The 10,440-nt window shown below is 48.7% G+C and overlaps 1 non-coding gene across 1 annotated transcript; it reads right to left on the bottom strand.

The window, feature by feature from the left end:
* Positions 1 to 6,121: 6,121 nt before the first annotated feature.
* Positions 6,122 to 6,245, bottom strand: LOC129681224 (U6atac minor spliceosomal RNA). Its single transcript, XR_008720818.1, has one exon. It is a non-coding gene; the product is annotated as a U6atac minor spliceosomal RNA (small nuclear RNA).
* Between the last annotated feature and the right edge of the window lie 4,195 nt (positions 6,246 to 10,440).

Raw genomic sequence — 10,440 nt, 5'->3', positions numbered from 1 at the left:
TCTTCTCTCCTCTTAGAGAGTCAACACAGCCTAGTTAGGGTATTTGAGCCAGGTGTGAGCCACTGTTTGAACTGTGTCCTAAAGACCCAGTGACTCTTTGGTCATATGGGGTTCTCCCATCCTTCTCAGGTATGCTAGGACCTGTAGCTGCTGTAAGCAAGGTACCACAAACAGTGGCTGAAAATGGCACAGCTCTTCTAGTTCTGAGGACAGAGGTCCTGGAATGGGCCAGCCTGCAGTCCTCTGTAGATTCTCTTGGGAGAATCTGTCTTGCTCTCTCCAGCTTCTAGAGAGCTCTGTATTCATTGGTTCCTGGCTCCCTCCTCCCCATCCAAACCAACAGGGGAACATCTTCCAGTCTCTCTGTGTCCCTGGCCTGTCACCATCTCTGTGTCTCTGACCTTTCCGTCTTTCCCTTATGGGACCCTTGGTATGATGCTGGGCCTACCTGGATAGCTCAGCACACTGTCTCCACCTTGGCACTCTTGCGTTGACCACACTTTCAGTCTGTGGTACCGTGTAAACTATATGCAAGCTCTGGGAATGGGGACATGCACATGACTCGGGGAGGGCATCACCCATCTCAGCACTGTCAGCTAGTCTCCACTGTCCTCATCCACCATACTATGTTCCCTGAAGCCTGTACACACACACCATGGCTCCTTCACCTCTATTCTCCGCTTGGTTTGACTAACAAGTGGTTCCAGGAACTCCTCAAGTGGAATGGAGATTTGTGGGCACTTGTTTCTCCAAGATCCTCCTTCCTGGATATAGCTGGGCAGCTGCTGTAATCTTTGACCCCTGGTCCCAGTGGCTTCCTGGCCCTAGCTTTTGAAGACCCTAGAGTGTACATGGGCCCTTCAAACCTGCATGTGGCCATGGATCCCACTCTCCAGTCTCCTGATGTTTACCATCCCATGTTTCTTCTACTTTCCTTCATCTCCTCCATTGTACACTCACAGATCTTTTGAATGGATCCACTTCACTTCTGTCAGGTATCCTTCAGGCTGGAGGGCAGTGGCAGGGCTGAGAGTGAGCCAGCAACATGCTCAGGCGGCATAGTCAGGCAGAGCAGAGTCAGGATTGGACTTCAGCCAGTCCAGAAGTCACAAAGGGGACCAGAGGTGTCATTCTCCTTTCTTATTTCATCCTCACCTCTTACTGGAACTTCTCTCTGTAGACATCATCTTATGGCTTCAAGTGAAGGACTGTTTTCTGGGAACACAGTCTTAGGGTCCATATCACTGCAGGTGGGACTCTGCAGGAGTGACAAGCTCATGTCTAGTGTTTGCTTGTCACAAGGCCAAGGCACCTGTGAGAAACAGCAGGGCAGCCTTGGTCATGTTGAATTGACAAAACCGTTCAATAGCTCTGTGTTTTACAGGGGGATTGCTTAGCCGCAGAGGAGTGTAACAACCACAAACCCCTGACTGTCTTCTCCCCACCTCAAGATGGGCCTCACAGCTCCACTTGTCACAGGGGCCACCATTCTGGGAGGCAGGTAGCCCACCTACGTTGGTCACACAGCTATAAGGGGCAGAGGCCAGAAGTGATGTACAGGGGTTAGGGCCAAGCCTTGCTGACCTTTCACCTGTGTGAAAGGTCATTAGGTGGGTGTGGTATGAACAGAACTTGGTTCTCTCTCTCTCTCTCTCTCTCTCTCTCTCTCTCTCTCTCTCTCTCTTTCCATAGGTTATATGGCCAAGGTCATCCTTGAACTCTGGATCCTTCTGCCTCTACCTCAAATGTGTTCGAATTACTGGCATGTACCACCATGCCTGACTGACATTTCTTTTAATTTCCTGTAGGCCATTGTTCTTGGCAGTAGTTTAGGGTGGGAGGAGCCTGAGACACAGGGGCTACTGTGTCTTACCTATAGTAACTATTGTCACATGATTTTCTGGGATGCTAAAAAGAAATGTTTGTTCACCCCAAGTAGAGACAATATGGGAAGGCTGAAAAGATGCTGCTCAAGTTCTGCTTGATAGACCAATGAACATGCTTATGTTTCTTACAGAGCATGGGGCACTCCAAGGCAGCTACTCTATGGGGAAGTCCTCTGGGCAACTCATGGGCAGCTACACACTGAAGAGTCCCACCCCACTCAACTGTTTACCTCAGGGAAGAGAGGCCCTTGATCCTTCCAGTGCAAAGCCAGGGAATCCTGGCATCATCATGGCATCATGACAGTCTTCAGGAGGCTGGTGTATAGTATTACTTTCTCTGACAGCTGGCATCTGGACTCTCCCTCTCTGGAGGCGCCATGTTGAACGTCATAGTCTGTGAGGGTAGTACCATACTGCTTGTTGGGGAAGCCATTTGGAGCTCTGCCTTTCCCCTCCCACTTCTTCCCTGAAGGAAGCACCCATGTGTACTTCCCATGTCCCAAGTCTGCTCAGCAACTGGCCTAATTTCGACCACTCTATCCTTTCTGCTGTTCTCATTAGTGAGAGACTATGATGAGCAAGGAATCTCACCTTCTCTCTCACCACCAATAAAAATATCTGCAGATGAGCTTGCGTGCTTGTGCTTCTTCAGCATTGTCAAGGCTGGTGGCCCCACCTTCAGCAGTACCACAGGGCAGAGGTGGGGTGCAAGCGTGAGTCACTCATGTCTCTTCTCCCTCTCCCCGCGAGAACCATGGACAACCCCTTGAAAAACTCATCTCCATGCTGCCTGGTGCAAAGACCCTTAGAAACTTACCAGTCTAACATGCTGCAGAGGGGGAAACGGAGGCTTAGCAACAAGAGTCCAAGATGGAAGTAGAAAGTCTGGCAGGACAGGGCTGGACCATTTGCTGGCCTCTGGTCTGGTATGGTCATCTCTGTAAACTCATTCATGATTTTTAGGTTTTTTTTAAACTTCTTTTTTTAGATGACAGCAGTTTTATTTAGGTTTTAGATGCTGTTATTGTCTTGTTCTTGCAGCCCTGGAGATGGAACCCAGACCTTGACCATATTGGGCAAGTGGTTGACCATTTGTAGCCGTAGCCTCGCCGTTTTCTTTCTGTTGTAGCCTCCACTCTGCTGGCATTAGAGAGCTTTCTCCCGTGGCTATTATTGTTATTTCTGTGTGCCTGTGCGTGTGTGGGCATGCATGTGTGGAGGCTAGAGGACAACCTGAGGGATCAGCTCTCTCCTTCTACCACGCAGGACCTGGGGATCCACATCTTGATGGCTGCGTGGGGGTATGTGCACATGCGTGCAGGCACGCCTGGTGGCCAGAAGTGTCAAACCCTCTTGGAGGTGGAGTTACAGGCAGTTGTGAGCAGCTTGACATGGTTGCTGGGAATCAAACTCAGTTCCTTAGCGCATATATATATATATATATATATATATATATGCTCTTGATTGCTGAGCCATCTCTTAAGCTCCCCCCTTGAAACTTTATTTTGTCTTAATTTCTTCTTCTCTTAAAACCATCACTCCTGTTCTTCCCATCCTCCTCCTTCTCTCTCTTCATTCCTTCATTTCTTTCTTTCTCTTTCTAAGATTTATTTTTATTTTATGTTTAAAGATATTTGTTTGTGTGTATGTCTCTGTACTTACTGTGCCTTGTACTCATAGAGGCCAGAAGAAGGCATTGGATCTTCTGGAACTGGAATTACAGATGGTTGTTAGCTGCCGTGTGTGAACTGAACACTGGACCCAGATTCTCTACAAGAGCAGCCAATGATCTTAACTTCAGCCGCTCCCTCTCATTTCTTATGAGCCTCTGGCTTGTAACCTCCCAGAGCATGTTTCTGTTAGTCAGCTCCCCAGCTCCCAGACTCTCTTAGGAAGGGAAAGGGATACTCAGCTTCTACCAGGCTAGGTTCATGACCTCAGGCCTGCTAGATCCTGGTATAGCTAAGGAGGCATACAGACTCTGACCAGTCCTAGGTAGGGAAGGCAGAGGTTTATTTTTGTTTTTCAAGACAGGATTTCTCTGTGTAGCTCTCTGTGTAGCCCTGGAACTCACTCTGTACACCAGGCTGGCCTGTTAACTCAGAGATCTGCCGGCCTGCAGTACCACTGAGAAGGAGGTTTGGGTAATTCAGATTAAAAAAACTTGGTGGTGGAAGAACCTGCTAGCACCCCCTTTTGGCACATGGCTGTAAATACAGTACAACTGTGCAGTACTTACCAGTTCCCAGTAGATGGCAGGAAAGAGATGGAAGACGACGCCTCTGTCTCATTTTCATAGTTCTCTCACACTGACCAGGTCAGAAGCTGTGAGTCAGCCCAGTTGACCCATGGATTTTAGTTTTGAAAGGCAGGGTTTGGGGATATCCAGTTCTGACTCTAGACAGTATGGGGGGGGAGGGGAAGGAGAATCCAAACTGGATGTGACAGCCAGATGATGCTGGGACCTTTTGTCGTTCTTTCCAACTGAACATCATTCATTAAAGCAGCTTATGAAAGAAAGTGGCTGGTTAATATAGAAGGAAGGGTACTGTGCTCTGGGCTGGCCACCCCAAAGGTTTGGAGGGGTTCTCTTTTAATTTTTTTTTTTTTGAGGAGATTTTCATTCTTGTGTTCTAGACAAATGAATCTGTCATCTGGGCTTCTGTATTATAGGCAAAGATGAGTCTCATCTTTCAGCTGGAACAAGATTTCCTGCTCCTCTTAGTAGTTTACTTACATTTTACTTTTTTACAAACCTTGATACTGATTTTTGTAGAATGAGCGCAGGTTTAAGCTCCCACTAATGGTGAATAACTCTCCCCTTTTCCACATCCTTTCTGACATTTGTTGTCATTGTTTCCTTGATGACAGTCCTGGGGCAAGAAGTATTCTCAAGGCAGTTTTAATTGTTATTTTCCTAGTGGCTGAGGATGCCGAACACATTTTCAATAGTTATGGGCCATTCGAGTTTCCTTTTTTGAGAAGATGCGTTCTTTTCAGCGCATGATTTCTTTTCCTGGGATGATTGTGTTTCTGGAACTTTACTTTCTGCTGAGCGTCTCCTCCCTTCTCCCAGCCATGTTCCTCAAGTCGCCTGCAGAGGGCACTGTTGCACAATGGCATTTTGGACCTCTATGAAGCCTGGACTGTCACTGCTCAACTGATTAAATCTTTCAGCAATTTTTTTTTTTTTTTTTTCTGAGACAGGGTTTCTCTATTTAACAGCCTTGGCTGCCTGGACTCACTTTGTAGACCTGGGTGGCCCTGAACTCACAGAGATTCATCTGCTGCTGCCTCCCAGAGTGCTGGGATTACAGGCATGGGCTACCACACTCGGCATTTTCAGCAATTTTTACAGTGTGCCTCCTACTTCATGGTTAGAGAATTTGAAGGTAAGGTGTCCAGGGCCAGTGTTTACAGCAGGTGGACTTACTGGCTTCAGACTTGAGCTGTCATTCCTGATGGCCTGCATCTCACAACCTGACCTGTAGCCTTCCCCTCTGAAACATTTCCCCTCTGCATGGCGGCGCACCGGTGATCTTCAAAACTATGATAACTGTTCCTCTTTGGATCCCTTGGCTGTCCCCTTGCCTCTGACAAGGAGTCACTGTTGCCAGTCTGCGGCGATAATGCCACTCCCTGGTGATAATGACCAGCCAGAGGTCCCCTCAGATACCATCTGAGAGACACCTGTCCTTATGTCTCTACATCTGAGCCTTGAATATGGAGGCTGAGAGCAAGGGATAGTCAGGACTGGGTTCCGAACCAGTTCTGAACATTTACTAGCTGCATGACTGTTACACACACACACACACACACACACACACACACACACACACACAGAGAGAGAGAGGCATGCATGAATGCACGCATGCATGAGCACAATTTTAGGTCTAAATTCTGTAGGTGAAAGAACATGGCGTGATGTTTGTCTTTCTAAGTCTCGCTTATTCCAATTACTGATCTCTACTTTCACCCATTGTTGTGAAATCATTTCTCTTTTCTTTACATATGGATAAAATCCTACTGTGCATGTGGCCACATTATCTTTCTCTAGTCATCTGTTTTACTCATCCAAGCTGGAGTGAGCAGGCACCTCTCCAGTGTGTTTTGGTGACATAGTCGGGTCATATGATGGCTCTATTTTTGACTCTTTAAAAACATGCATTTATTTAGGAGGGAGAAGGGATCTGCCACAGCACATGACAGCATGAAGGGGTGGCTTCTCTCCGTCCAAAAGACGGTGGTTCCATCCTGCAAGGCAGTTGGCAAGGCCTGAGCCATAGGCATGTTATTGGGCCTAAGGGCCTAGTCCATCCTTGTGAAAGGGCGTGCTACATTTTGTCCTTTCTTTCACACATATTTTTACTTCCCCTACTCCTACACACTTCCATAATGGTTACACAAGTTTACATTATCGTCAGCTGTGTGATTTTGTACAATTTGCTTAACAGTTACTGCTTCGTTTGCACACCAGAGTCTGTAACTCTCGATAGGCTGACTTGACCATTGGGATACAGTGTCTGCTTGTTAGCACAACACCCTGGAGTCTTTTGAGTTCACCTTGCCACACCTGGCATCCCTAGCCCTCCATCTTCTCAGATGGCCTCTGTATTTCCTACTAGATCTAGCTTTAGGTGACAGTGAACATGGCAGCTTCCCTGCTCTGCCAGCTCCACAATGAGGAATATCCAGCTTGTTGGCCTTGAAAGCTGCTGTTTGTTCTGTCAGTGTGCAACCTTTCACTATTGTCCTTTTCTGTGATAAATATTCCAAGTGGCCAGTGAGCAGTCTTCAGCTCTTTCAGAGCTTCTTTTTAAGACCCCTTTGAGGAATTCAAAGCAAGACAAGTGACACAGACTCCTATCTCGGTATTCACCCTGCTAGTAACTTCACATCTGTCTTAGAAATACTGCTATTTCCTGTTCTGTGAAGTCACAGCTCTGGCTGACCCCTCCCGTCTGCACAGGAGTTCCCAGCTGCTGTCCTGGGAAGATCCTGAAAGATGTTTTTTGGCCTTGTAAGAGTAGGAGGCTTGGGGGGGTGGTGGCAGCAGCAGAGGGTTTTCCTCCTATCCATTAAGCTGCAGCTGTTCCTACAATTGTTCCTTCTATCCCACGCAGCCCTCAATGGAAACCTGTGTCTGGCTACAGGGTAGATGGAATGGGAAGGTGGGGAATTCTTGGTCTATGTTACAACGACGTTTGCTTCCCTTGGTGAGGGTCTCCATTATCAAGGATGAGTAAACAAATTTGGTTATTTCTGGAGGGGTTAAAAGCAAATTGAGAGAAACCCCTGGCAGGCGAGGTAGATGTCCACAAAGTTGCTCCCCTGACCCCTGGCAGCTGCCCTGTGCTTCTGGCTTCCATGACCTTTATTCTAGCTTGTGGATAAGGGTGGAGGCATGCAGACCACTTCTATCCTTGGCTCAGAGAACCCTTATGAAACTCCTTCCTCTCTGCTTACCAAAAAGGTAGCAGTGTCTGGGAGGCCCCTGGGCAGATGGTGGAGCCTGGGTACATAGGAAACCTAGATAGAGAGGTGATTCATGCAACTGTGAGATGTAAGCCAGTGGTGCCCTTGTCCCGTGAGATGGCCTGCCGCCTTTCCAGACCACCCTCAAGTCTTTTTTATTGAGGATATCCCGGTGTTTTTAGTCTGCTTTCTTAGTTAGAGTTCCTATTGTTGTGATGAGATACAACGACTAAAAGCAATGTGAAGAGGGAAGGGTTTATTTAACTCACAGTTCCATTCATCATCAAAAGCAGGAGGGCAGGGACTCACAGGGCAGGGATCTGGAAGCTGATACAGAGGCCAAGGGGGAGTGTTGCTCACTGGCTTGTTCCTCACGGCTTGCTCAGCCTGCTTTCTTATAGACCCCAGGACCACCAGTCCAGAGATAGCGCCCCCGCAAGGGGCTAGGCCCCCCCCCCCCAGCAATCACTAATTTAAAAATGTCTCTAATATCAGTCGGGGGCAGAGCAGACGGCAGTCCTTTCTTCATCCTAGCTTAATGCCTGGCTTGGTGGCCAAAGCTGTTTTATGCCTAGGACCCCTAAAAATCAAATCAAATCAAAGACAGACAGAGACCCGTGTTCAGCCATGATACACAGTGAGGGTGGGGGAAAGTGTCGGCAGGCCTTCCCTCCACTCCACGGCACAGGAGGGCCACAGACACACAGACCCTGCCTACCACTCTGCAGTGCGTCGAGGGAGGAGGAAGACAACCTGCTGACACCATGTCACCACAGACCTGCCCTCTGGTGCCCGGCACAGGTGGGCTGTACACATCGCTGGCCACCACACCACACAGCTCAGACTGAGGATGTCATTCAGGGCCTGGTCAGCCTGCAGAGGGAGCCGCCACAGTGTGCGAGTATGTGGTGGACTGACTGGAGGTAAAGAGAGGTGGAGCAGCTCGAGCATTATGAAGAGAGGCAGACCTGGAGGGGGGGGGAGGAGTAGCCTGTTGTGGGTGGCCAGTCCAGCTACCTGGGGCCATGGTGAAGTCCCAGCCCAAGCTGAGGGCCATGTCTGGGTCTGTGGCTGCCCAGCAGCAGGGCCAGTGTTGATGCTCATATCACCATACAGAGCAGGTGGACGTCCCTGGTTGGGGCAGCCATGAAGATGTTCAGAGGCTATGTAGAGCTGTTGCTACCCTTCACTGGCTTTGGTGCTCCGGAGAACTGACCCCACCTCTCACCAGAGATAGCACTCAGGAGAGGGGCCCTGTGCCATTGGAGGACAAAGCTAAGTCAGCCTGGTTGACATAGCAAAACCAGAACTCATACAAACGCCATTCTGGACCCTGGACAGGACATGGGCGTGAACCGTAGCAGTGTCAGAATGAGAGTTTAGGAGACAGAGTGCAAATGCTGATAATCATGGGGGTGGAGGGAAGGCCACTGGTTTGTGGATATCTGTCCATGGGGAAGGGGAGCTCTTACTTTGTGGGGGCACACTTGCTTGTTGGGGAGGGAAGGGAGGCAGGGGGCTGGGGGAAGGACTAGAGGGTGGGGCTGGGAAGAGCACACCCAGTGAGCTGACCATTAATCGTTTGATAGAGGGCATCTACTGACCATGAAGCAGTCGCTTACCCATGGGCTTCTGGATTACTCTCCTCTCTCTGCTCCCACCTAGCCATATGGGCGGGGAGGTTACAACGAGTGCTCCTACACTGATTCTGTGGGTTCCGGGTTGCCAGGCTTCAGTGGCAAGTGCTTTTACCCACCAAGCCACCTGGTCTACCCTGGGCTGACTTTTTGAGATGCCCCTTTTCTTGGGCGGTGGAGAATCCCTTTGCCGGGCCTGCTGCCCTGGAAGTGCCTCTGGTATCTTCTGCTGGAAACACTTCCCTCTCTTCTCGGAATCTAGCCAAGCCACTTCTTTGGGGGCCCAGACCCCATTATTGAGAAACGGTGAAACTCTCTGTGATGGCCCTATTAGAAGGTGTAGCCTTGCTGGGGTAACTGTGGCCTTGTTGGAGGAAATGTGTTGTTGGAAGTGGGCTTTGAGGTTTCAAATGCTCAAGCCAGGCCCAGTGTCTCTCTCTCTTCCTGTACCTGCTGATCCAAAAGTAGAACTCTCAATTTCTTCTCCAGGCATGTCTGTCTGTGTGCTGCCATGCTTCCAGCCATGATGACCATGAACTAAACCTCTGAACCTGGAAGCCAGCTCCAATTAAATGTTTTCCTTCATAGGAGTTGCCATGGCCATGGTGTCTCTTCACAGTAATACAAACCCTAACTAAGACACTCTATGGTAAGCTTGAATATAGCCCAACCACTTCCCATATCCTAATCCCCAGTAAGTGTGAATAAAAACATTTATAGGAAAAAAGGTATTGGGTTGCTAATGAGCTATTTAAAAATGACAAAATTTCCCCGAGTCTTCTGGCCATGCCCAACATACATTGAGAGTCTTTCAAATGGGTGAGGAAAGAGAGATAGCCACATGGAGGCATGGGAAAGACTTGGCTTTGAAGATGGAGAAAGGGTGTAGACAGGCTTCAAATGAAAGGGTCCAATCACTCCAGCACACACAGTCGCCAGGAACCTAGCTCTGTCTGTACCTTAGGCTCAATTCAGTAAGTCCCGTCTTGTACCTCTGATCTCACACTGTATGATAATAAATGTTTTTGTTTTAAGTCATTGGTTGTGGACAATTGCTCCACCAGCCACAGAAAGCCAACCTGGCTCAGTAGTGTGTATAGTTTCGGTCTTGAGGAGAGTAACCAGCATAGATCTCAGATGGGGAAGTTTGTTGCTGAGCTTCCAGAATGTTGGTTCAACATTTAGCTGGCATTTAACAGTCAGTAGCATCCTGAGCCAAGTCAAGGCGAAGGTTTGGCCTAAGTTTCATCCCACACTGAATTTTTTCCTAGATTCTCTTTCTTCATGGACCACAGAATCAGGACATTTTCATTTACTTGCTACTTCTGCCTTTCTTCCTATCCTCCCTGCATCTTTATTGCCTCACTTTTCCCTTCCTCTCTCCTTTCCCTTCCCTTCCCTTCCCTTCCCTTCCCTTCCCTTCCCTTCCCTTCCCTTCCCTT

The sequence above is a fragment of the Psammomys obesus genome, unplaced genomic scaffold (genome assembly GCF_907164565.1).
Source record: "Psammomys obesus unplaced genomic scaffold, mPsaObe1.curated_primary_1811, whole genome shotgun sequence".
Taxonomy (NCBI): domain Eukaryota; kingdom Metazoa; phylum Chordata; class Mammalia; order Rodentia; family Muridae; genus Psammomys; species Psammomys obesus.
Note: the sequence above shows the minus strand (reverse complement) of the source record. Positions and strands in the feature narration are given on the sequence as shown.